The sequence below is a fragment of the Brienomyrus brachyistius genome, chromosome 13 (genome assembly GCF_023856365.1).
Source record: "Brienomyrus brachyistius isolate T26 chromosome 13, BBRACH_0.4, whole genome shotgun sequence".
NCBI lineage: Eukaryota > Metazoa > Chordata > Actinopteri > Osteoglossiformes > Mormyridae > Brienomyrus > Brienomyrus brachyistius.
Genome location: NC_064545.1, coordinates 27,157,966 through 27,185,746, shown reverse-complemented (window position 1 = coordinate 27,185,746; position 27,781 = coordinate 27,157,966). Strand labels below are relative to the sequence as shown.

Below are 27,781 nucleotides of genomic sequence, written 5' to 3'. Positions count from 1 at the left end.
AAAAGCTCTAAAAACCGCCCTAAAACCCCGCCTCCCTGCAGGAATAATCTTTGTTGGACGGCTTTTCTGCTTATTTATGCCAAGATCAAATAACCGTTGAATCTAACAAAAATCAGTCCTGGAAATATAATCCTCTATGTTCCTTCTGCTCCCGCTGATAACTGATTTGACCGGGCCGTACCAGAATGCCGGAAAACAACATAATTCTGTCAAGCTGCCACCTCCTTCCTCCCGCTGAGAAGAACACGGGACGCAGTCGATGGGCACGCAGACGCCTCATTGCTGCACGCGATCCCAATGGCTGCACTCAAGGTATCGCCTATACCAGTGTTTCTCAGCTCAGTACTCAGGGATGTCCAGTCAGTCCACATTTTCTGCTCCCAAAATTCATTGTGGAACTCCCCCCACAGTCCAAAAACATGCTGAGGCTAATTGGCGTTGCCATATTGCCCATAGGTGTGCGTGTGTGAGTGAATGGTGTGTGAGTGTGTCCTGTGATGGGTTGGTACCCCACAGTTCCCTGCCTTGTGTCCGTAGCCTCCAGGGTAGGTTCTAGATCCCCCCCGAACAGGATAAGTATTTCCAGTTAATGGGTGGGTGGCTGCCCTGCCACACCCCTGTTATACAGGTTAAACCCTCTGGGGTCTAGGGGTAGAGAACAGACTTTCACTGACTGGGGCATGATCACACATTTCTTTCAGTATCATGAACTTAATTCATGGCGAATAAATTATTTCTTACATATTTGTTTTATACATCCTGTTTAGGGCGAGATGCGGTTGTGGGAGAAGGTGGATATTAGCATGAAAGCCGTGGCTCAGCATGGACAGTGCGTTCCTGAGGGCGTTATTCCTGCCGACACCTCTGTCCTCCCCAGAAACGCGGGGGCCCTCGTCTGGTGTAGTGACGTTCGCGACGTTCACGACCTGAGCTCTGGGGTGGAACCCCATGGGTGACAAACACGTGCAATAGCTTAGATGTCGCGTCGCTGGCTTGTTACTAACCGATCCCCGCGGTGTCGCCCGACGTGACGACTCCTCCCCATCGCGCTGTTACGCACGGCTGCCAGCATGAGCCAATAACTGAAATAACTTAACGGCAGCAGCGGGAACTTCTGCCAAGCGATTGTACAACGTCGAGTCTCCGGTAACGTGAGTTACGGGTTCACGCCTGACCCATATGTATTTAAAAAGTAAAAAAAAAAAACAAACAGAAAGTGACGCGATATAGTCAATTATAATATGCCAGCTTGGCAAAAAATAGTGCCGGGGGACCCAAACAAGGCTTCTGGGAAATCAGGTGTTTTATGGCGCTAGCTGGGACGCAGCGATATTAAATAGGTGGGGGAATAAACTGTGAATGCTATTAAGGTTATGTGATGTAAAGGACAATTACAGTATAGCATATTGCTGTTTACAACGAGTTGTATTTAAAACAGGTGACGGGAGTGTAACTGATTTTTATTGTTGTACTGGAAGGATGGCATGGCGCATCAGTGGCTACCGTTTGAAAAGATGATTTCCCGGGGGGGGGGGGGGGGGGGGGGAGTGCTTTTGCATATAGCAGTGAAGTACATGAAGAGCACAGATCTAAGCGCACTAAAAACACGCACAAAGACAGTACACAAAGCACAAAGTGATATTCTGCCAGTATATCAATAAATATGAATATGATAGTGGTGTATGTGCAATTAGCATACTAAAAGTCCTGTGCTAATTATTTTACAGCTTCAATACTGCCTGACTTATTATGGCTGGGGGGCGGGGGGGTGGGGGCTGGCACCGGAGACTTTGTGGCAGCAGGCAGACTGGATCCCCAGTAGCGCTTCTTAGCACACCGTGGTGGGATGAGCCGGTAGCTAAAAGGAGTTTTTTTTTCCCAAGGTTTTCTCCCAGTAACCCAGTTTCCTCCTGCAGTCAGTTGGCCTCAAAACTGCCTATAATTCCTATAATGCCTATTAACTGCCTATACTGCCCCACAAAGGCAAAACACGGTAACTGCATATATTATTGAGATTGAATTATGACCGAAATCGCATCTCTTGATCCTGTTTTATCTTGTGACAAACTGTTACATAATTTACCCACCTTCTACACATACGGCTGTACAGTCAAAAAACATTCAATCCCTATTTCTTAGTTTCAGTGTCGGCGTAGTTACGGTGTTTCGCCTGTGTGGGGCAGACTAGTGTGATTGTGTGTGTGTGTGTGTGTGAGTGTGTGTGTGTGTGTGCCCTTTGACGGACTAGCCTGTTTCCTCTGCCTCATGTGCTGTATTCACTAGGACAGGTTCTTGGATAGAAGCGGAGGAGGAACTTAGGGTTTATGATAAGATAATAATAATTCCACCCCCCACCCCCCCGACAAATAAATAAAAAGTAAGAAAGGGTATTATGCAGAGAAAAATTCCAGACAATGATATGGAACTCCTGGGCAAGGCTGCCAACTATGGTGCCAACGTGAAATGTTTTATAAGCCATGACAGTGTGTTATGCTGGAGGGAGCGCCATAGTGTTGTCGGATGATTTCTTACTTGTATAAAAGTACGAGGATTAGTATGGGTGAAATGTTTCCACCGCTACCCGTTCCCCTGCTGAATCTCCATTCTGTTTCCAAATATTTTCACAGTTCATGGCATAGTAAATCCCTGCTGTTCACGCTGGTTTTATCAGCTGTTGTAAACATGGCGGTAAACAGCACCAAACATGGCGTAGATGTTAGCACAAAATGTAACGATAATGTTGTAATTCATTGGCGATGTTTAGACATGTGACCCGTTTGTCCTCACAGTGCTTTTATCACACCACAAAAGTCTTTAAAAACCTCTCCCTACCCAATTTAAATGATTTGAACTGCATGCTTTGATTCCTAAAAGGATGAATATGCATATTTATGGGTGGTATTTGATTAAATTTGTCATGCAATAATATATTCCGCTAAAGTTAAACCAACGTAAGGGCATGATTATATTTTCACAAATGGAGAATCTGTCCATTTAATGCTTTTTAAACAATTATTCCAAACAATTAGCCAGAGAAACTGATATCAATGACGGTTGAGTGAGAAATTCAATCTATTCATCGCGGCTCGTGCAAATAAATTATACAATCAATTACCTTTCTTATTATGGCAGTAATGTCTCTGGAGGCCCCATAGCTGGTGTTCAGCACTTTGGTGAAACTTGTAGAATGCCGAGCTACTTGGCGGTTTCCCCAGGTAAGCTGCTTCGGAGAATGACTGAAATACTCAGCTTATTTGAATTGCTATGTACGTAGCACCTTTGCCAATGTGGTCGGCCCAAAATGCTTAACTCTGAGTCAAACAAGACTGACGCTCACGAGCACGTCATGGTTTTGGGTGATGATGGTCTAAATGGATAGTGAGTTAGGGTTAGAAGAAAACAGAGGAGTGGAAACAAAAATCCATGGTTTGATAGGAACAAAAAAAAAAACAAACCTCGGGGTGAAAGGTCACCCAGCTGTCTGACCCCTCATGACCCCTCATGGACTAGCTAAGAGGAAACAGGCTTGAAAATAGTGCATGTTTTAGTATAGTTCTGTATTCCGTCACGTTGTGTGTAGATCACCACACTGTTTATAGACCAGTTTTCTCTCCAGCCATCTGAAAACCTCTTCTGCTGACCTATACCTCTCATTGTGGTCGGGTGTATGTACTACATGAACTCTGGGGCTGTGTGTGGCTCAGCGGGTTTGGTTGCTGTGCCTGTGATTTGAAGGCTGCTCGTCCAAGTCCCATTACTGACAAAGAGCTTCTACCTTTGGGCCTCTAAGTATGACCCTTAACCCTTGGTTGTCGTAGAGACTGTTGGAGCCTGCTATTTTAAGCATATGCCACTTTAGATAAAAGCAACTGCTACACAAATAAAACGTAAGTCAGTCAGAATAGGGCACCTGGCTGTATGGGGGGGGGGGGGAGTGTGACACAGCAGCTCAGTACAGATACTGATAAGTAACCAGCAAAAGGGACGACGAATGGTAGCACCTGGAGCCCTGTTTATGCTGGGCTAAAGTAATACATCTTAAGCCTGGATTTAAATACCGAGTGGACATCCCTCACATATCATGACAGATTATTCCACACACCAGGAGTCTTGTGGTTGCAGCCACTATTACACACAGTCTTCTTATTTATGAGAGGCACTGCAAAGGGGCTTGCAAACCCTGATCTCGATGGACCTTCTTGATTGTACGCTTTGATCAGTTTGTATAGATAAGCAGGGGTCTGACCCTTCAGTGTCTTATAAATAAGCAGAACAATTCTAAAGTCTGCCCTGGATTTAACTGGAAGCCGAAGGAGATACTGTAGAATAGGAGTATGGTCATTATTTTTTGCTCCTTATATTTGCAATTCTTGCTGCTGATTTTGAAGCTGCTATCGGGAGCATAGTGTGTGGTGTGTGATCCCTGTGAACTGAGCATTACAGTAGTCCGATCTGCTATTTATTGATGTAAGTATTCATTTTTCTCTATCTTCAGATGTTCTGAAATGCCTGTTTTTAAGAGCGTTTCGAAGGTGTAAGAATTACGTCCTAGACTGGGAGTTAACGCAAGAATCGAACAGCAAGTATGCATAATTAATCACATTGAGGTTACAGGCTGATTCGGTGTAACTAGCAAATAGCAGAGCTTCTAGTAAATCGCTGTTTAGAGACTGATAATTATCATTCATCTTTTTGCATCCTTCAAGCAGTTTACTAGGGTGATTATGGTCATTTGGTGCAACTGAGAGAGAATTTGTGTGTCATTGGTATTGGAAAGAAAGTTCATTTTAAGCTTTTGAATAATCCATCCTGGAGGCGGTTCCAGCACCAGTCCCGGCGGAGTCGTCAGGATGCAGTGCTGATTTTCTAAATCCGAACATTCTGGTGGTGATTGTTTCGATGGGAGGTGAATCACTTAAGGAAACACTGAACAGCCGCATTCCTGCCTGTTTAACAGGGCTGAACGGTTGACTGTCACAAGAGCAAGAGAGGTGGAAAGTTCAGGTCCAGGAAATACAAATCCAGACCAAGGTTTTATTTCAACCAACCAGCTGAGTCCTCTGTGACTCTAAAACTGCTTGGTTGAAACTAAACCTTGGTCTGGATTTGTACTTCCTGGACCTGAACTTTCCACCTCTGCAAAAGAGACACTAAGGCTACGTTCACACTGCAGGACGAATGTGGCCCAAATCCGATTTCTTGCTCATATGTGACTCAGATCGCAGTTTTTCATGACAATGTGAACAGCACAAGTCACATGGAATCCGATTTTTTCAATTCCGATTTGGGCCACTTCAGTATGTGGTCATAAGTCGGATACAGGTCTGATTTTTTGCAATGCAACCTCAGTCTGAACAGCGAAATCGGAATTCATGCGGATTTTACGTTACTCTCGATCGACGTTTGTCACAATTCTGCGCAGGCGGAAGTCACCATATGTCTCCGTCAGAGTGCCAAACATGGAGGAAAGAACAGAAGTCGGCCAGTGGAGGGACAGTGAGGTGCTGGATTTAATGAGTATTTGGGGAGATAAATCTGTTCAGGCAAAACTGGAAGGTTCGTATCGTAACTGTGCGGTTTTTGAATCGATAAAGTGACGGCTTTGTTTTTGCCATGTCATTGTGTCTTTGTTGTTTTGTGCGGACGTGGGCCAGTTCAGTACAGTGAACCGTTCACATTCAAATCTGATATTACCCACATTAACCAGAGTAATGTGAACAGGCAAGCAAAAAATCTGATCTGCGCAGAATATCAGAATTGAGCATTAAGGCCTGCAGCTTGAACGTAGCCTAAGATCCAGAAGCATGTGTGTGTGTTCTCCAGAATAGCTAGACCTCATTCACAATGCTGATGGCTGTTTCAGTGCGGTGGCCTTGACGGACAACAGGCTGAAACTTTTCAAGCATATTGTTAAAGTCCACCTCTGTTTGTAGTTGGGTGGTAACTATTTTCTCAAGGATATTTTTGAGAGAAAGGGCCCTTTTGAGGCAAACCTGTTAAAAACATGAGCGTCTGAATGCGGTTTCTTAAGCAGAGGTCTGACTGCAGCCACTCAATTGATCAGGGACAACAGCAGAAGGTAGAGGTCTTATGTGTGCTTTGAGTGATTGTTTAAGTAATTTAGTGGGGAAATTATATATTGTGTTTTTTTATAGTTCATTGACCTTGTGAAAGCTGCAGGAAATATGTATTCGATCTGTTGAGATTTGCACTCTTTGGAAGTTAATATTTGTTGACTGGATTTAAATTTCAATTAAAATGAATAAAATCATTACTGTTAAGATTATTAGTTTTGGTCAGCATGCTGTTTTAAAAGGGATTTTCGAATAACTTCCATTACTTATAAGCTGGAATTGGACGGCTGAACAAGTATTATGAAGGGTCACTAATGCTGTAGTAGGTTGTGATGTCATGAACATTGTTACTTCAGGTAAAAGTAGCATTATTTACAGTTTCATTCATTTTTTAAGAAGCCCTGGTATTGGGATCGTGTGGCATAATAGTCTTTTCATTGATGGTTATTGCAGGTTGTTGTAAAATAAAAGTAATTTTAAATTATCAAGGAAATGAACAATTGTGTCTGTCTTTACATCAGTATGGATGATAAAATCATCTAATATTGTACTTTATCTAAATGGTCAGACAGGAACTCAACAAACCCAGTAATGAAAAGAAGAGTATGGTCCTCTGTAATAAGACAACGGATGTTATCATGTCAGATGTCATATTTTAAACATCTCCGTCTGAAACGGGGGATAATCACTTGCAGGTTATGATTCCTTTTTGGTGTTTCATTGAATATAGCTGCAAGGACCTCACCACGCCCTGAGCTCTGGGCTTTGTTAACACCACGTAAAACGAACAGATGAGGCCAGGGGTCAACGCCATAGTGAGTTCTGATGGACGTTTTGATCAAAATGCAATTTTTACCATGGACACAGTATTTGAAACCGTAGCCTAGATCAGTGTTTCCCAGTCCGGTCCTTGGGGATCTGCACACAATCCATGTTTTTGCTCCCTCCCAGCTCCCAGTGGGGAGTAAAACTCTGGATTGTCTGGCAGGGAGCTGGGAGAGAGTGAAAATGTGGACCGTCTGGGGGTCCTTGAGGACCGGGTTGGGAAACACTGGCTTACATAGTTTTTTTTTTCTCTCAATGAAAACATTTTTCGGCGGTCACAGACGGCGGTCACAGACACGTTTGTCTGTGTATGGACAGGTTCACAATTCTCAGATGAGGCTTTGGCCAATGAGATGGTATCTGTTGATCGAAGTTGCAGTCAGCAGGCAGACAGTTGAGTCTGACATTAGCCATATAATAGTAATTAAGTTATTTACACAGGAGCTTCCAGTGCAACATCTGACATATAATCTGGGTCATTCTGTGGTTTATGTATTTCTGGTGGCGCTCAGCAATATTAAGGTCAGATTGACTGTGCAGTTTCTAGGACGCGGCTCCTTGCCAGAGGTGAACCAGAGGTGTGAAAATATCGAGCCTGTGATTCAAAATCTCATGGCTCAGTTCTGGGCGCTGCTCTGAGGCTGGAAATTTGTTGACCATGTTCTACATGTTCTACATGTTCTACGGATTCCCTCCAGTTATGACAGCCAATATCGCTCTTCTTAAAAATCTGGCCTTCCCAAAAAAATCATCCCAACTGGTAATACAGGCTCAGATGCTGACTAAATCTACAACCAACAGTTTTGGAAATATAACCTGTTATAGCGTATATCCAGTGTACAGAGAACTGGTAATGGACCAGAGGCTAATTCTGGGATTTTCTTTCAGCGGTTTTACATCAACATGATTCTCATCGTTAATACTTGGGATTACTGGGATTCGACATCATTAGTTCCAGGATGGGCAACAAAGGCGGAGATTTCATTGCTAGGTTTTTATAATTCAGATTCAATGTTAGAGACTAACCCAAGGGATGGATTTTACTGACGTATTCCGGTAACTCCTAAGATTCGAGTCTCCAGTGAATAACACCTTGTCCAGGTTAACAGGTACGCTGTTTAAAGCAGAAAACCTGTTTATGGTCACAGCTAGTGACTGCTGTATGGAAGCCCAGGTCCTCAAGCTGAGACCCTGACAGAGTGTGACCCAGGAGCCACTACTACAGTTAATCAGGCCAGGAGGATCACGGTCAAGTTTCAAATTGCTGTACCAATGTGCCTCTTCAATGCACAAACCCTGCCCTCCAGCTCTACGCTAACTAAACATATGTCACATCAGTGATATCTACAGTGTACGTGCCGCAGGAATCACACAATGCATGCATCTCGGCGAGCAGCACAGTAAACGCTTACTCTGAAAATGGAGCTGGTAATCACTGATTTCAGTTCCAGTCACTCCAAAGGGTACATTTCCCATATTTCCCTTTAATTAAAATGACTGTTTTTTCGGAGTTAGTGAAGTTTTAACGAGGCATTAATTTAAAAATGTAAAAGTTTGCAAATAATCAAAAAAAAAAGAACTTCTGTGAACTTAAAAGGTTCTAAATAATCTAAAAACTTCAGTAGTTTGCTAACAAAAAGAGACAGAATTTCGGGAACTCATGTACTACACTAATTAAGTTGGTCTACAAAGCATTTCGGAACAGAGTCAGTGAAGATCAGACCACTAATCGTCTTGGGTACGAGGGCTTGTTACGCTCTGGCAGTTTAAGAGCACTAAAAATACTAACTAAAGACCCTTACGGTTAATCATTTGTCCACGTCGAACACATGACCACGAATAACACTAACATCCTCACATTTCCAGTGTTCACTGGGTTAAGGTGAGTCTGGAGCCTGTTCCTGACACACAGGCAGGAGAACACGCTGGACAGGGTGCCAGGACACTCACACACACTTACAGGAAATTTAGGGACACCAGGTGAAGTTGCACGTCTATTGTTTCTTGTGTTCTGAGGAACACAGTGAAATTGTTGCGTCACAGTTGCAGTGTAGGGGACAAGTGCGGGGGGGGGGGGGGGGGACAAACGTCAGTGCAATAAGAGACAAGACAGTGCAAATCAGAAGACAGTGCAATATAATGACAAGTCCAACAACCTACAACAGTGGAATAAAGGACAGGAAGATGCAATATAGTTACCCCAAGGTGCCTGACAGCTGGGAAAAGGAGATGGAAGGAAGGAATGAAGGATGGTAGAAAGAAAAAACATAGAAAGAGAAAGAACTAAATGTTTTTTTGATTGTGGAAATGAACTGTTGTGCCTGGAGGACACCCCTGCAAACACAGGAGGGACATGCAGATGGGGGATGTAGTGCACATGGAGATGAGGACCAGAATGGCACAGCAGCTAGACCCTGAAGGTATGAGTTTACGTGCTGGTTGCAGAAGCAACGAGTCTCCACATTACACTGTCTAATTGCAGAAATAATGATCATTTCTTGTCATTCTCGTCAATTATCTGGCCTCGAAAAGCCTTGCGACTCTCTTCCCTCCCTTATTTCCCCCTTAGTGCTTTTATGATTCGCTCAGACTCATCCTTGGCATGTATATCGACCACACGTCTATCGATAGGTTTATTGCTTAATCGGTTTGCTTTGATCGCACCAGTGTTCCGCCTCACAGCGTTCACTGTGGCTCCTGTTTCTTTCAGATGAGTCCTTTATGAATATTCTGGAATGCCATCTTTCATCCCTGTTGCTTTGATATTCATTATGATTGATAAATATATATATATATATATATATATATTAAACCAAGTTCTCATTTACAAATATTTTCGCTTCTGAGAAATTATTATTGGCTCGGCTACTTTTATTAAGCTTTTGGTGAAAGATTCTTTTTTCCGCAAAACCGATTGCTCTGACAAATGGCTTCTTGTCTACTACCAGCTTTTGATATTCCATTCATCATAATTACTAATCTTCTTAATGCTGCATAATAAGGCTGGCAGCCGAGGCTTAAAGTGACCATTTGAAAATTTATTAAATTACATTTTTTTTTTTGCATTCTGAAAAACCTACCTTTTTGTTGCAGTTCAGATGCATGAAAGCTGAGCATGAACCACGATAATGGGAGAGTGAATGAGAACGCAGCTTCTCCTCGTTAAACAAAAAAAAGAAAATTACTGATAGATCAAAGACTACTTTTCGAAAGTCCAAATTGAGACGTTTGAGGTAGGGACTTCTTGAAACGGAATGTTGAACTACACCCACTGGCAGATTCTAGAGATATTTCAAAAGAAAATATCAACACTTTACCTCTTTCACCCCAAACAACTGCAACTAATTGACAACTATTACTAATATTTATTAAATTAAATGAATTTATTCTAGCGCTGTTCCTACTAAAACTCCTTCCCGCTAACCCCGATGACTTTTGGAAGTTTCTTCTCCTGATGATTTCCCAGATGTTAACCAACCCTTCAATCCCCCGGTCTGTTTTCTCCTGGAGAAAAGATGGATTGGTCTCATTGACCGAAGAATTTGCCACCATAAAATGCAATTAATGGCAAACTTGTCAAGCACTGGACTGGAACACTCAAGCTTGTGTAATTAAAACCAACAAACTGAGCCTGAAGTCTGTAATTAATATAAACACGCACACACACATGCACAATGTCTCTCATATTACATGATGGTGAGGAATGAAGAGCACCTTACAAGTCCAAAAAAATGAATCAATTGGATTTAGCTTTTTAATGTAACCATGACGAATTCCGCATGTCACAACCGCAAACTGCGGCCCATCGGTTCATCCGAGTTGCCGAAATGAACGTATCCCTCTTTATTTTTCTGCGCTCGGTTCCTCAAAGAACCAGCAGAGCTTGCAAACAAGTCCGTGCATCGTGGCTGCAGTTCTCTGCAGATACACTAACAGATCCCTCTGGGCTGATAAGCCAAATACCTGTTTGGATACCTGATGGAAAACTATCAGTGTCTTTCTCCCCTTTTGTGCTTTTTAACGCATTTAATTATGCAACTTTCGATGTTCAACAAATGCAGCTTTTGATGATTTCCTCATACTTGAATAAATTATCTTCTCGCAGCCACTTCGGAGTTTCACGTTTTAATCAACAGCTGAAGTTTGCCCTCGGTGTCCTCTGTCCCAGATCAGGCAGACCCTTAATCGCATCCATTATCCATTACATTTTTGCTTTCAAATACATTTTTGTATATTCTATTCTCCCACATGTATCCATCAGTATCCCTTGATCACTAATCCCATGTGGGTTGGCAGTGAGGCTGCTTTGGCTGATATTCCAGGCTGCACACCCCCAGCCTACAGTGTGGGCTATTTTACTAAAATTAGTGCGAGACAGGCAGTGTAGAGTTCAAAGATATTTATTTACGGTGCTTAAGGATATGTAAGATGAGAGCTTCCAAGATGAACCCTGGCATTGAACCCTTCAGTGAGATACGTCAAGTCATTAGCCCACGAAACAGATCCAGCTGTATAAATGGGTTAAGAGACACCAGGTCACTCAGTCACTCAGTCTAAGCCACTTTTTCAGAAAAACAAATGGTTTTAAGAATCATACATTTAGAGCACGCATGCTGTATACTGGCCTCTGAATTTAATACCCGCGGCAGCAAATATGGGGATGTTTTGCATTAGGTCTTGGGGGGGCGGGGGCACAGTGCGGTCATTGTTTAAGCTTTACCCCCCCCAGCATCCCTGGATCATTTTGTCCTGGAACTCGGGGAAAATTTAATTAACAAGACGAATCAACTGCTCTCCCCGTGCTGGAACTTGTGTGGCACCTTGGACAGGTCTATGTGGACGCTTATGACCTTGAGAGAATCCTGATGTTACTTTTCCTTTAGTGCGTGTGAGCGAGTGTCATACGAAAGAGATGGCTAAGAGTGAGCACTATAATTGTTTTAGAGTTCAGATGTGACACGTGGCTCGCAACTCTCTGAAAGCACTTGTGGACCGAAACCGAAAGTATATAGTAGACTATTTAGTGAAAGAAGATTGGCAGTGGCGTTCATAGCTAGAGTTTGGTGATGCCCTTAAATGAGGTTCTAATCAGGGAATGAACTTTGTGCCAGAGACTCATTATTGGATAAATCCTATTGGATTTCAGCAGAAGGATTTGTCAAATTGACAAAGCCATTTTTTCTCTCGGCTATCTCGGAAATGTTAGCCTTCTGATGATGGAAACAGAGGAATTCAAGCTTTGGACTCTCATCTCTCATGTTACTCACTCAATACCGCTCAGTGTGTTAATGACATCTGCTTTTCCCCGCACTAATAGCCGTCCACATTTGCAAGCCGAGAACTGAAGACTTGTCTGACTACACTGAGAGTATGTGACCTATATGCATAACATATTTATGGCTGATGCCTTGTGGGTAAGGTTACAGCACCAGTGGGGTCCAATATGTTGTAGGGTACATATTACCCCAGTACTGTACAGTCCATGACATTATTATAGCTTTGAGTTATTCCTGGCCTGGTTTTCTGCTCAAAATGTGATTTGCTTTGTGTGTCTTCTGCATTATGGTTGGGTCTGATACGGTTATTGACATTAGTTGCACTGCAGGTCTTAGTTGGACTGTATACTTTGCATGTGACAAATAAAGCCAATGAATCCTTGAATTTCTTCCACAATCAAATACAAATCAGACGCATGCATTTTGATTGAGGGAGAAGCGGACAGGGTGAGAGGTGCCTCATAAAATCATTTACAAGAAGTGACTCTAGGACCAGTAACTCGTGTATTAAACCGACTTAGAAAACGAGGCAGCGGGAGCCGAGCCGTGGTCATGGTACAGGAATTCTGTCTGGTGCGGTTGCTACGGCGACTCACTGCCAGCCCCCATCTGCTCCTGCCCAGTTCATGAATACCCAGTTAGCCCTGATAAGATTGCACTTTCAGGGGTAAATGAAGCCAGATGGGTGGAATCAGGAGAGAGACGCAGACAGAAGAGCAGAGCTGCTGCTTCTCAGCTTTTTTCTTCTCAAGCTGCTTCTACGTGCCACTCGGTTGCCCTGTCCTGGTCATATGGCAGTGTCACCTCCACAGCCAGCCCCGCAAGATTTATACATCAAGAATGTGGTGAACAGAATGAAAGTACAGCTAAATTACAGAGAATTATGCCCTTCAACAAATGTAGAAATTAAGTATTTTCACCAGGTCTGATGACTTGATATCTGTGTACGAAAATACGCTATATAGCTGGAGAATGGAACATCGATACACATACATAAGAGAGAAACATTCTACGTAGATGTCACGAAGGGTTAGGGTTACAGAATATATTTCAGAATATAATTATTATCTGCTCGTGCATTTATGTGCTATGAACTACAACTTTCCAGCATGGAACGGACATTTACTGAGTTGCTAGTTGTGAGGCCTCTTTCTTAGCACAGCGTAACTAAGTGTACAACTTAATCTTTCAGTTGCGTTCTGCACTTTGTTAACTTCTGTGTAAAAGTCTGGCACATACATTTGGCCATATGCTGATTAAATAGGGAGCTACATAAAGGTCTGTGATCTCGCCTTTATAAGGTTCTGACTACAGGGAAGTGCCGCTGGCTTAAAACAAAAAAAAACCATCCAGCGGCTTTGTCTGCTGCTGCGTTGAAAGGCACTTGGAACTTGAAAGCTACCTGGGAACCTGCAGATCTCGAAATTCTATTAAAACAAGCGCTGAATACTTTGAAACAGTGGGGCATTAAGACAATTAACTGACCCGCCGTGAATGGAATAACGGCCCCTGATTCAAAAATGAAATGTTGAAAGTAAAATATTTGAACGTTATTCATATTCTGTACAGGATTGTTAGTGAAATTCCAGATATTTGGGGGGGTGGGGGGGCATTGTGCTTGTCCTGGACTTGAAAGGGATTTGATTAATACTCGGCATTCCTCGTGGTCGACCTAATTATATTCTGTCAGAAGCTCCCCGCTCCTTTGCTGCGCCGAGATGCCGTTGAGACCCCGCACTTCCCCAAAACACCGTTAACCGCCCATCACCCGGAGCCACTGCCTTGTGTTTGCTGTCTCTTATCATCGTTACAGCCGAAGAGTGAAGACTTGCACCTTGGCTGTCTGGTGACATCAATTTCCTCCAGGGATCACGTCAAGCCGCCGGCGGCCGCGGTTCCGGAAACGCCTCCCGGTGATGACCAAGGACGCCGCCGCAGTCTTCAGTCTCTGGGGCAGACAGGCAGCCTGTGTTAGCTGTTTACTGTCAGGGCGGATGCCAGCGTATAGCCAAGGTCAGAAGTGTCGCGAAATGAGCTTTCATTATTAAGACATGCATGATCAGCTCTGTGAAGATATTAATTTTTTTAACGCCAGGTAGAAATTAATGCCATATTGCCCCACTCTGCTCTGACAGAGAAAGGCTTTTGTGTTATTTCTTTCATTAGATGACTAAATAGTGTGACCAGGTTTGCCACAAGTCCGCTGAGCTGTTTTTTTCTCCAAAACTATTTGTTTTGTACCGCTTGCCCTCTCATTGAAGCTGTTGTAGCCACTGAAGTGGCCAGATCTTGCATCTGATTGTTCAGGATTTATTCAGTATGGTGTCTGAAAGAGGGGTGTTTGCCGGATGCAACGTTGTCATACATCGTTCGGTAAATGCGTAAAAGTAGCACCGTGGGACTCAGGGAGACGATATTTCATCCTGGATGTTGACGGGCCGACAAAGATCTCTTGAATCTTGAATCTCTTCGACGTTTATCTAGTCATCCAGCTGGATTCTTCAAAAGACAAAGTTATGCCTGGACTTCAGCAGCAAACCTTTCTAGAGACTTCCACGTGTGACTTTTAGGTCACATGTCTACACAGCCATATTTGGCGCCCAGACAGAAATATATTTCAATCTGAAGAAAGGTCTGGCTAGATATCTCCCCCTGCGCCTATTCTCTCACGTGTTTCAATGTGACTATTCACATTACCTCTGGTCTATTTGCGTAACAATGGGTCCCTGAACGTTATTGCGTGACACGTATGGTGTGGAAGAATAAGAGCTGAACAGAAGAGACATGGTCTCCTTTCATCTGAAAACCAGGAAACAAAGAGCCCAGGGAAGACAAAGGTTGGCTGTTTGTCTCTCATCCCGCCCGTGTTTCGATCAGAGAGGTGGGCGTTGCTCATGGGTTGAGGTTATGAAGGACCTACCACTCTACAGAACAACCTGCTAGAGTCTTGTCATGGGATTTTGTTAAAAAAAGCAGGAAAGGCTTTTAAAACGTGTTTAAGGGCATAATTGGACTCTTTTGTCTCGGGTGTGTGTATGATTTCACAGGTGCCTGTGTGGATTTAATAGCCAGACTCTCATTTGAGTTATTTGTGTAGTCATCTTTGCATAACTCAGCCTTCATCTTGCTCCTTCACAGGTTTTGTCAAAAACTTTTTGAACGTCTGAGTCATTGTGCCATGATTGCCCTTCTGAGGGCTCTCAGGAATGAGGGCGAGAGAAGGCGGGGGGCGGGGCGCGAGAGAGGACGATGATTCACGCGTAGCAGCAACCCATAAGTAGCTGCAGTTCAAAACGCCATGGGAATGTCATTAAGACAGAAATTCCACTTGCAATGACTGAGTCCATCTGTTCCCGGTGCTTGTAACGGCAAAGCAGCCTTTGATGTAATTTCTGAAACAACAGGATCTATTTTATTTTCATTTTTCTCTTTAACTCACTTTGCCACATTTACGATTCTATTATTTTAGTGCACGAGATATCTCTGCCGAAGGTGTAGAAGAGGCTCCTGATGCCGTCGTGGGCGAGGTCAGCTTCCTTATCCAATGGCGATTAAACAAGTGGCCCCCGGTTCAGCCAGCGCTGAATGTGGTCCAGATGAGCCTGGCTGTGACGATCTGTGATACGGTGGAGCGACGCGTGGTGCCATGGGTTAGGGCCCTGTGCCTGTCATCAGAAGGTCATTGGTTTGATTAGACACATGTCCTTCGGGCCCATAATCAAGGTCCTGTGTGCGTGCGTGTGTGTGTGTGTGTGTGTGTGTGTGTGTGTGCGTGTGTGTGTGTGTGTGTGTGTGTGTGTGTGTGTGTGTGTGTGTGTGTGCGTGTGTGTTTTTAAAACAGGACAGGGGAGCAAAGTAGGATATCCAGAAAAAACTCCAGTACCTGTTTTTGCACAAATGGCAAATAAAGCTTCATTTGAATAACTTTTCGAACTGGATGCTTTCAGTGGGATTTTATCAATAATCCCCTCTTGTACATTACCTCTAATGTGTCTTGGTTTTTAGCTCACACTTTTTAATGTTATCTCACTACATTAATATGCTCCCCCCACCGGGCCTTTTTATGTGTTTTCCTGTGTATATGTACACCAATTTACATCCATCCATCTTCCGGGTGCTTATCTGGGACAGGGTTACAGGGTACCACTTTACATACTGATGTATATTTAAAGGGTTGAAGGCCAAACATTTACAGCTGCTGGAGAGGAAGGTAGGGAGAGCGAGAGAGAAATGTGCCTACGGAGTTCATTTAACGGGCTGGATTAGCAAGACTCTGCTAATGGCAATGAGATGGAGCCAAGAGTTGAAACCTGCCATTACTCAGATATGGTAGCAAGAAACAGTTCTTATTGGCTGCTGAAGGTTAGCCTTTAGCGTCTGTTGCGGCTAACCAATCAGAAGTGCCAAACTTAGGGTTACCATATTTGGTGAGACGAAAAAGAGGATATGTCGGGAGATCAGATTATGAATGAGGATTCGCTTTCACTGACCAATCAGGTAGCACTTTCCTCATGAATATGTATACATTTTCTCATTCACCAGGCAATCAGGTAGCACTACTCTTATGAATATTAATGAGTTTTTCCACACCACCCTGTAAAATGAAAAGTTTGCATCCAGAGGAATCTAGATGTATGATAACCTTACAGTTAACTTTCATTTTACATTACAAAACTGTAAACTAAAGTTTGTTAAACTTCAGGCAAATGACATGATTCACTGTTCACACGACAGTACCAATACTGTGTCAACGTGCCAGTGGTTCCCATAAGTTGACATCACTTGTGAGCACACATATGCATATTGTTTAATTTTTCAAGTAAACGTGTGAACTTTTACAAACGCTGCTGATTTTGATGATACTGAGTGGTTGCAGTACATTGAAAACTGGTGCATTTTCTTTCACTTGGTGCTACACTGTAACCTGCGGCACTGGGTCATACGGCTGGCAGCGCTAAACCCCGGACAAAATGCCGATTTTTGGAAAGCTGCCTGGACAGAAGCCCAAAATGAGGGCTTTTCTGGGGAAACCTGGACGTCTGGTAACTCTAGTCAAACTGTGCTTGTTCAATACAATGTTTAGTTCATAATACTTGTACCTTCGTTATGATTTAAAAGTTGTTCTATGGGTGAAAGTTTTGACATGTTAAATAGGGGGAAAGAGATTATTTGTAGACTGGATCTCTTTTGTTGTGTTTACAGTTGGTCCTTGGTATCAATTGTGGCACAACATATTCTATACCTCATGTGGGCTCCACCAGGGACAGAACTTAGTGAGACTCAAATATCTCCCATGCTAAACGCAGTAAGCTGCACGATATCACCATCCGGCCAAGGTCACTGCTACCAGCTACTGGGATCCTCTGTATATCATACTGTTGTCTGGTTTATTATGAAAAAAAAATGTATTTCACATAATATCCGCTAATTCTCTTAGGTAAAAATCAGCTGAATTTTTATGACTTAACTCCGACTGAGTACCCACTGCAGGTTATTAACTCCTGTTTATTGTAATACAATGTTTTACTAAAATAAAGGAATTAAAAAATTAAAAGAAGCAGAATGCAGTTTATCGTAAAACCACTCAGGGATGTTACATCGATTTGATCCCGGTGAATAGTTCAATAATGGCTGGTCATTGCAGGGTCTAATTTGTTTTTATCCTCGATTATAAGATATAGTCATTCTGCCATCCCTCCTGTTATACAGCTGAAGATGATTTTCGCTCAATTTACTCATGAATATTCACGAGCAAGGCGGCCTGGAAGGACTTTCTGTTTCGACTCACTAGTGGTTAGAACTGTTCTTCACAAATTGAAAATTATTAGAAGGTGCAGGAAACAGGTTAAATCGTACGCATGTTGATGCATATTTATAAGCCAACTTTCATCAGACCTCGACTGGTTCAACCATATAAAGAAGTACTTTTCGAGGATGGAGTGCAGGACATATCTGAGGTGACTAAAATGCCTCATAGGATATCTGTCATAAAAGAATAAATTATTCTGTTAAGTTTTGGACAAAAAACAAATGAACCATGTAAACCACTGGTACAGCAATTCTAGGCAACCTCCCTTTCCATTTCATATATTAAAGCACTTTCCTAAATATGCTCAAGTGATTCCCGACTATCTGTGACGTATTGTGTCCACATATCCAGAAAATGTTCACTGTGTTAAAATAATAATAATTATAATAATAATAACACAGTTATTTTATCTTCTGTGGGTCACAAACAGATTATTTTAGTAGTTCTGTGGCTTTGCAAAACAAATCATTAGTAGCACAGTTTGACTCAGTGTACCTCCGTGCATTCACACAGAATAGAGTACAGCATTCGAAATAATGCAAATGATTTCTTTGGGCAGCTCAGCCAACCTTAATAAAAAGCATTATGACATTATTCCCATCCCAGCCATTATGAAACCATTTTAAATATTAACACAGGGGAAAACATTTGTCATGTTCCCATGAAACCCAAACGCAGGGAGGGCTGTATGTCCTCACAGGGAGAGCAGCGAGCAGGTCAGTCCGGAACGCGAGGAAATTTCACAGACCAGATGAAAGCCTGCTGCGAATTGAATCTGCCTATGATAGAACAGGGAGAGAAAACAAATTTCTACATCATCTTTCTTAATGCGCTCATGCAATTACGGCTGCCTCAGAGCTATTTATTCCGAACGAATGTAGTGTTTTAAGATCCCCCCCCCCATATTCTACAAGTATGGCCCTCCATCAGGATACCAGGTTATTACATTACGTAAGTCCATCACTTTTTCTTCAGCTGCTGCCTATCGGGAAGGATAATCGCTGTATGACTGCTGGGGGCGGAACCTACAATGTGGGCGTGGCTCAGATATAAGTGAGGACAGAAGGAAAGAATCCAGCATAAACACTTCGGCAAATAACCGCTTAAATATTTAATTGTTAGTGTTGGCATTGTGACCACAGCTGCATGCATCACGCAATTATAGGGCCAGTTTCAATGCTAAGCAGGTCAGGTTTGGGAGCATGCAATGGTGCAGCACATTGCCACACCCACCACACGATGAAACACCCAGGGATCCTGGTTGGCGACCCCCCCAGGCAGACACACGGTCCAGACTCACCCTCGGGAAATGGCCGTCTATGTGCCACAGCCAGGTGTTACTTGGGCATCTCCTTGGCCTGCTACAGCTGCCTGGGTCCTCAGCAATGACCCTCAGGGAATCGTGCCACATGGCCGTAGGGCTGTAACTGATGCTCCCTCACAATGCAGGTAATGTGCCACGTTCAGAACTCCCTGAGCAAATGCTCCTTCGACACAAAGTCAAACCGGCGGTGCCCAAGGAATTTCCATAAAGACACAGTACCGAATGAGCATAGTCTTAGGCTCTGTGCAGCGTCAGTGTCTTGCAGCCATACAGCAAATCAGAGAGCACCTGGCCTCTAAAGACTTGGACCCGTATCCTCTTACAAATATATCAGGAGCGCCACACCCCCCCTTTCCATTGACCCCATGACCCCCCCGTGCTCCTCCAATCTGACGTCATAGGAAAAGTCACCAGAGATGTGAATGTCACTACCTGCAGCCCCTGACCGCTTGCAAAGACAAGGAACATTGAGTCACATACCCTACAGTTGCCAGACCCATGGGGACCGACACAATCCTCACAGCCAGCCCTGTCAGTGCTAGTGGTCACATTGAAGTCACCCACGGCCAGAGGAGCGTCACCTCGTGAGCAAAAGCAGAAAACGAAAAAAATATATTTTTCACATTAACAACTTCTTTAGGTTCACATTAAACACCTCAGCAGTTATCAGTTAGTCAGGTGGTAAAACAGGCAGGTAGCAGAAGTAAAAAAGTAGAATGTGTACCCATCCATCCATCCATCCATCCAGTATTATGTATTATGTGAAGTCTGCACTAAGATTAATTTTTAGTTTGTAGTAGTAATGGTATTTTCTAACTATTACGTAATGATTTTACTTGATTGTCTCTGTCGTTGACTGAGTGAACCCAGCGACAGTGTTTAGCACCTTTCTCAAAACATTCATTTGCGTGGGGCCCCGAGGTTTGACAAACAGCCGCTACACTAAATATTTAGCAAACACATTCGACTATTTAGAAGACACTGGAGAAGCATGTTCTGCAAACCAGCTAGCTAGTTAGAATCTATATTCACTTGTTATATATTTAGTTCTTGAAACATGTGAGGGGCAGTGGGAAGGTTGGGAAATGACTTTCTGAGTGGGATTCCAGAAACGACACGCCGCCTCTAGCATGGCTGATGTGTGGCTCAGTGGGATGTGGTGCTGTGCCTGTCATTGGAAGGTTGCCGGTTGATATCCCAGGGTTGGGGCAGTGATTTCACTGTGGGCCCCTGAGCAAGACCCTTGTCCACATTTATTCTGGGGACTGTTTAATTTTTGGCTTTGCCCTGACTGTGACTCTCCAAGGAATAGACTCGAATATGCATAAGGCTTCAGGTTCCTCTGTGAGCTGGACGTGGCTCGCTGGACCATAGATGGTGTGACACATGGAATCCTCTAACAAATGCCTCCTTCTCAACTGTACGTCACTTTCGATTAAAAAGTGTCTGTTAAACTAATATAATCGAGCTCACCAGACCTTAGCTTGTCCAGCCTTTCAGGCCGTGATATCAGGTGACTCAATGGGACCGTACTGTTTGAGATGATGTGACCATGTTGAAACCTACATTCTCCTCCCTTTCTCTTTATCTCCATTGACCAGAGGCAAATGCATGCTTAGTCTGAATGGTTTAATATGAGCACTAGCCGTTCACTGAAATGGTTAAATAGCTTTCAGCCTCAGGATACATTCTTGAGAGTCCCTCTACTGTGAAATCCCCCCTATTAACGCATCAGCAGACACCTGCTGCTGCAATCTGAGGGAGGTGCAAACCATATGTTTGTGACGGCACTCTCACTTTTTCATCATTCACTCTCTTCCTCTCTGCTTACCTCATTCTCTCCCTCCCTTTCTCATGGGCTCCTCACAAAGCCGTTCCTGGTTTTACTCTCTCTCCGCACCCCCACCCCCCGCGCCTTCAGCTGCTTTTCTGTCTGTCAGCGGCCAATGCGTGAATCCTTCGAGCTAAGAAGTTTCCCGAGCATTTCCACTAAGTTCAATGAAGAACGCTAAACCCGGCAAAATCCCACAAGAATTACAAGCATCGTTGATATCCCACGCGTCTCTTTTCTCCTATAAAAGGTATAAAACGGTTGTCTGGAGATTGATTAAACCTGCATGGGGTCTCAAGGTGTGAAATCATCCCGATGTGCAGAGCGATCATCCGAGGTACGGATGAGGGCGTCCGTCGGCAGCTCATCCGGCTTCCCAGCTCATCCGCCTTCCCAGTGGGACCACAGCTACAGATGTCGCTGCACGCGAACAGTCCATTCTTACTTTCGCGAACAGATTTCGGTATTTACAGTTAACTGAGCGCCTCGTAAGGGGTGATGGGGGGTGTGGGGGAATGGAAAAAAAACAAGGCTTCGGCAAAAGATAGACTGCTTTCCATCCGTTCCAGTTCCAGTAAGAGATTCGGTATCCAGCATTGAAACGCTTCACACTCAATTAACGCATGATTCTAAAAAACAACTAAAATTACAAATTAATAATAATGAATAAAAACACTATTCTATAAAAATATATATCATACTAACAAAAATAATTATATATATATAAGTGTAAGAAATTGATTACAGTTCAGTATTTTTCAAGAGAGACATTCTCAATTATCCAGAAAATGTATCTGCTTCCATGCCTCGGTGCCGACTTTGCAGCCCCTCGATGCCGGATATGACAGCTTTTACTGTAGTGAGAAGTGTAGACTGAAGAGGACTAATATATGGGTAAGTTAGGGGCACATTTGAAGTGATTGTCGCTCCTGTCCTTGTTCGTGCTGGAGAGGGGAGAGGGGGTTAAAGAGCTCTGTAATTTATTCATGAGCATCTGGGCGACAGACAATTGTCTTCCAGCTTCTCGCAGGAAGCGACAGCTGTCTGATGGTGGGTTTCTCTTCGGTGGGTCCTGGGGGGTGACGGAAGGGTGAGGATTGTCATCTGAAGACACGTTGCCTGCTTTTACAGCCTCTGAGTGGTGGCTTTCGGAAAGACTTCCGTTTTGTTTTTCTTTAATTATGAAAAGACTGCTGTTTGAGGCCGGAGAAAATGTGCCGGAAAGATTAGTGTTACCTTTATGATAAATCGCTTGCAGGATGTATCTAATGCATGGGGTAATTTCCGATATTATATAATACCCAAAGTGAGGTGTTTCCAAATGAGGCTGTTAGCCAATTTTGAAAGCCATCTATGTTTATTACGAGTAGGTATGAAGACCTAAAATGACTACAAAGACTAAAACTGAACAATACTCAGTTAAAAACCTCAGTTAAAAGTTCTTAATTAGACTATAATGAATTGAATCATTATCATTACTGTCAGTATACCTCAGTGATTACTGATCACAATGTCATATAGCAGTAACAAAGTGTTCTGCCGAATATTAATTTTAATTGACTTTCCTGGCTGCACAGGCAGCATCAGAAGTACAGAAAGATGAGAATAATTATACGTAATGAGCGGATGACATGGCGGCGTCACACTATTGGGGTGTTGGTTTTAGTCCCCCAACTCTGCATGGGTGGGGCTTGAATGCTGTTCTGTCAGGGCTTACATCCTGCCCTGGGTGCCCTCTGCATGTCTTGGATTGGCTCCAGAGTAACAATAAGCCAGAACCGGATTGTAGGCAGCGTGTAGCATTCTAGATGCTGTGCCTGAAATCAGATGGTCATTGGTTCAAGTCCCAGGACCAGCAGAGTTACTTGACCTTTGGGTCCTTAAGCAGGGCCCTTAATCTTTGGACTGTCTGACCATCTTTCCTCAGTGGATGCAGAGCATCTTCTAAGCAAAACGGCAGGATCCCAGTGACAGGTCGTCATGTAAAACAAGCTGTTTTCTTACAGTTTACTGTATATGTCACTCTGTTCATTCAGCGTTTATTACACATGCCCGTAGCTCTGTCACGTCACGGGTCCAGGTATAACTCGTGACATCACAGGTTTCTTAGGTCCCAGTTGCTCTTGATGGGGTTGGTGATGAAACATTTGTTGCTTTGCAAAAAAAAAAAAAGAAGTACTTTAACAACAACTGCCACTCCATTACGCCTACGGACTTTGCCGCGAATAACTCAGACCAGAATAAACTGTGAAAGAAAAGCAGCTTCATTAACACAACAGGCAAGTCACTTAATACAGATTTCCATTCTTTTTATCTTTTAAAATGACAAAATTGAGTGTGCTATTATTTTATGTTAGTTAGGTCTGATGCTAAGCAGTCTAATCTACTTAATGCATTATTGTTATTTCGTAGATGCATTATGTAAAACATCACTTAAAGGGCTTTGTACTACTCAAGCGACCTAGCAAAAGAACCTTGTTCAGTATTCCTACTGCTATACCCCAAATACAGCGATATAATCTGCAGTATTCTTAAAAGGCTGCAATTTAAATATTAGTAATGAACAGTTCTGAACCAAATTCAATAAAATCACATTTTCACATTAAAATTCGGCATTAAGAAATTCCCTCCTATCTTCTGGCTGTACCCCTCAGTCTGGGCGACGGGCTGTCTAACTGTGTCTGGCTTAACATCGATCAAGTGGCAGCTCCTAAGTGCCAATTTTGATTTATTTTCTCGGCCCAGAGTTTCCCCGGCATTGTTCGGACTTTTAATTAAGCTGAGCTACATTCAGGTCAGTTCACCAGGACCGCTGGAATGGGCCTCTCGCGTTTGCCACCCGAATGCGGCTCGGATCACTGTCTTACGTAACCAGAAAGCCCGCCATTGTGATGCAGGCCTAGAATCTGTTACGTTTCCTGTTAGTAAACTACAAGCATTCTTTGTTACTTAAAGGAAACTAAAGAGTGACCACAGAGCTATCAACATAATAACTACACGCTTTCACGGTCTTGTAAGGAGCGTTTCGCTCGTTTGAAAAAGAATCGTGCTTTGTTGCTTTTTTTGTTTTTTTTTTTAAATACCAAAATTAATTTAATCACAGCTTTCTTGATGCACGTACTTTCAGTGGCGTAAATTCCCCGCATATGGAGACCGGCGTGCTGTTGTGTAACACTGAGCTGCACAGCATACAGCTCCCATCTGAGGGGTCTGTTATGGAACCTCCCCGCTGAGCGTGAGCTGCTGCTCATTCTGCCCGGTTCTGTCCCGAACCTCGCGCCCCTTTTCCAGTCCTGCACCTCTAGTGTTTCTGTGGTTTTCAAACCAGTGCTGCACACTTAAGAGGTAATTCCACCTGTGAGTCCAGCAAACATTTACTCATACCCTATGTGAAATCAATTAGGAAAATACACAATCCCTTAACGTTACACATCCTGCACCACTGGCCAGCATCCCTACCTTCATTCTTTGGGTTTTACATTTTTCTCCCATTGTTATAAACTACATTTGTTGTTCTTACACAGAGATACTGGAGTAAGGACAAAGAAAAAGATTTAACTATAAATTGATTTATAATGGATTTATTAAGTATTTTCAATGACACATCCCTTAAACACGCTCATCTTTCCTTAGTAAAGTGCTCTCCAGAAAGTAATCTGTTCCTTCCCAGTCAACACAGTGAAGCAATATCGTAGCAATAATCTGTGGAGAGTGGATTCCAAAAGTGAGCCCTCTTATATTGAATTCCTGGAACTGCAAATATTTCATTTATGTCCTCTGACATTTAGCCAGATTAAAATTTGGAATAAAATAAAATAATTATATCATTTAAATTAATGTTTTCTGCAAAATTTATGTTCAGAGAAGCCATTATCATTTTTGGCTGCAGTCGGGATTCTCGCATTCTGGGTTTGGACTTTGCGGAGTTCCGGAATCTGCCAAAATGCATGTGCCGTGCGGCCGGCTGCAGAAGTGCCCCTTTGGCAAAGCTTAGACACAGGACCGATCCTTACATGGGGAGCCAGTGGGCTTCAGAATGTATTTATAATGTATATTCTCCATCCCTGCGAGTGCAATAGAAACGCTTCCTTAAGAGGGTGTTGGCAGCGCTCCCGATCTGGCACGGTGAGCCTATGGAGCTGTCAGGGGAAGGGAAGTAAAAATCCTCCCCCGCATGTACACCTCCTTCATTGTGAGTAATTGCTACAGGGAGACGGAGAGTGGATTCATATGGTGGTTCTAATGGCCCCATGATTAAGCTGAGGCTTCTGGCGGGTGGTGTGAGGTGGGGGCTCACAAACAGGCAGAGACACGTGTGCCTGGCGTGGCCGCCTGCCCCACAGGACACAAAGCCAGGGGTCATTCTTCGCACAGCAGCTCATGCCCATGTGCTTTCTCAAGGTGCATTTAAAGGGATGGGCCAATATTAAAGGGACGGGCCTTTTTTCAAGGGATGGGCCAATATTAAAGGGACGGGCCTGATTCTGACCAGGAGATGTCTTCCTCATTCTCGTGTGTTTTTATATTCTCCACTGATCCTAGGGGGGAAAAAGAATTTTAACTTACAGTTTTCTATTTTGCAATTAAGTGCTGGAATGATAAAAAGCACATTCTCCTCTTTAAGGAATATTAGGTCTTATTACAGTGGCATGTACAGTATGAAAGATACGAGCAAAAACATAATGCCTTGTGAAAAGGACAAAAATGAATTCCTGGATCTCAGTCGGATATATATGATATGTAGCGCTGGTGGAGAATGCATGCAGTTTTGTTATATATCTGCAATGACAATTAAGGTATTCTATTCTATTCTATTCTATTCTATTCTATTCTATTCTATTCTATTCTAGTATTAACCACTGTCTAGTCGTGTTGGTGCCTAACTACAATTAAGATGATGTCTTGGGGGTCCTGATGAAGTTCTTGTGAAGTCCAGGTGAAACCCTCACTCCAGGGTGGAGCTTTTTCACTGTGATTTGCATATAAACCAATAGGATCGCACTTATTTATGTGTCACGTTGAAAGCAAGAGAATAAAATGCCAGACGCTGTTCACAGATATCAGCTGGCGTTGGAGACCCCACACAGATATCAGCTGGCGTTGGAGACCCCACACAGATATCAGCTGCCGTTGGAGACCCCACACAGATATCAGCTTGCATTGGAGACCCCGTACAGATATCAGCTGGCGTTGGAGACCCCACACAGATATCAGCTGGCGTTGGAGACCCCACACAGATATCAGCTGGTGTTAGTGACCCCACACATATATCAGCTTGCGTTGGAGACCCCACACAGATATCAGCTGGTGTTAGTGACCCCACACAGATATCAGCTGGCGTTGGAGACCCCACACAGATATCAGCTGGTGTTAGTGACCCCACACAGATATCAGCTTGCGTTGGAGACCCCACACAGATATCAGCTGGTGTTAGTGACCCCACACAGATATCAGCTGGCGTTGGAGACCCCACACAGATATCAGCTGGTGTTAGTGACCCCACACAGATATCAGCTTGTGTTGGAGACCCCACACAGATATCAGCTGGTGTTAGTGACCCCACACAGATATCAGCTTGCGTTGGAGACCTCAACCGGTTCTCCCGGCGCCTCAGCAGAGTGACAGGCGCTGCCGCTGGTAACATTTCCCACGTCCTATTTGGCGGTTCACCTCAGCCGTGGGAAGCGGATTTATAGGCCCCCTCCTCGCAGGAGGAGCGGAAGCGGAGCAAAACAAAAGTCGCCTAAAACAGGCGTCTGCATCAGCCCGCCCCCGGAGAGGCATCGTACGGCTGGGAATCTGTCTGCTGCATTCCGCCGGCATATAAATGGGGTGGCCTGTTTGTGTGCGTGTGTGTGCGTAGCTCCACTGGAAACACCTATATAGGCCACTCACACCAGCGAGTCACCAGCGTGCGCTCCCATTAAACCACGAACACAAACACGCATCCATGAGGTGCAAACATTGTTACTGGGTGTGTGTGCCGCTCGCAGAGGCACAGCTGCCCACAACGGCAGGATTAAAATGCACGCGGGCGCCCTCAGCTCAACTCCCCTTCCCTAAAATTCCTTTTCATATTCAAAACTGGATGTGACTCTAAGGGGAATTTCTAAATATGCTGGCAGCTAATTTGTCTGTTACTGGCAAATAAAAAAAAGTCTGTGAAGACGGAAGGAGCGGAGGTGGAGCGTAACCGGCAGCGTGGGGGAGCTTAAGATCCGTCTGAGGGCACAGACACGCAGGCTGCGTCCTAGGGGGGGGCGCCAGAGAGCCACTACTGTTTCCACAGTTGCCGTAATATCTGCAACTCTGAGACACCATGCATAGACGCTGTAAGCATCTTATTTCTCAGTAGTGGGGTTGTCAGGTTTTGCTCATTTTCCCAACACATGGGGGGAGGTTTCCTTGGCATCTGCGGCTGTGTCAGAAGGTCACTGGTTCAGATACCATCCTCACCCACCTGAGCCCTCAAATAAGGCTCCAACCCTCCAAAATGCTTCTGGGGCATCAGATAAATGAGATACCCAAGCTTCCCTCTCTACTGTGCATCTTTAAAGGACAAAGGCTAAAGGATGGCCTGTATACATATAAATTCCTACACACACGCACAGCTTTGTGACTATAACTCTGTGGGGACTCTCC

The 27,781-nt window shown here is 43.8% G+C and overlaps 2 long non-coding RNA genes across 2 annotated transcripts in view; one reads left to right on the top strand and one right to left on the bottom strand.

Annotated features, from left to right (window-relative positions):
- Nucleotides 1-27,781, bottom strand: part of LOC125705853 (uncharacterized) — a 267,045-nt gene that overhangs the window by 39,427 nt on the left and 199,837 nt on the right. The window lies entirely within an intron of this gene.
- Nucleotides 1,090-15,998, top strand: LOC125705848 (uncharacterized). The gene is made up of 3 exons (XR_007381709.1): nucleotides 1,090-1,146; nucleotides 14,042-14,188; nucleotides 15,645-15,998. It is a non-coding gene; the product is annotated as an uncharacterized LOC125705848 (long non-coding RNA).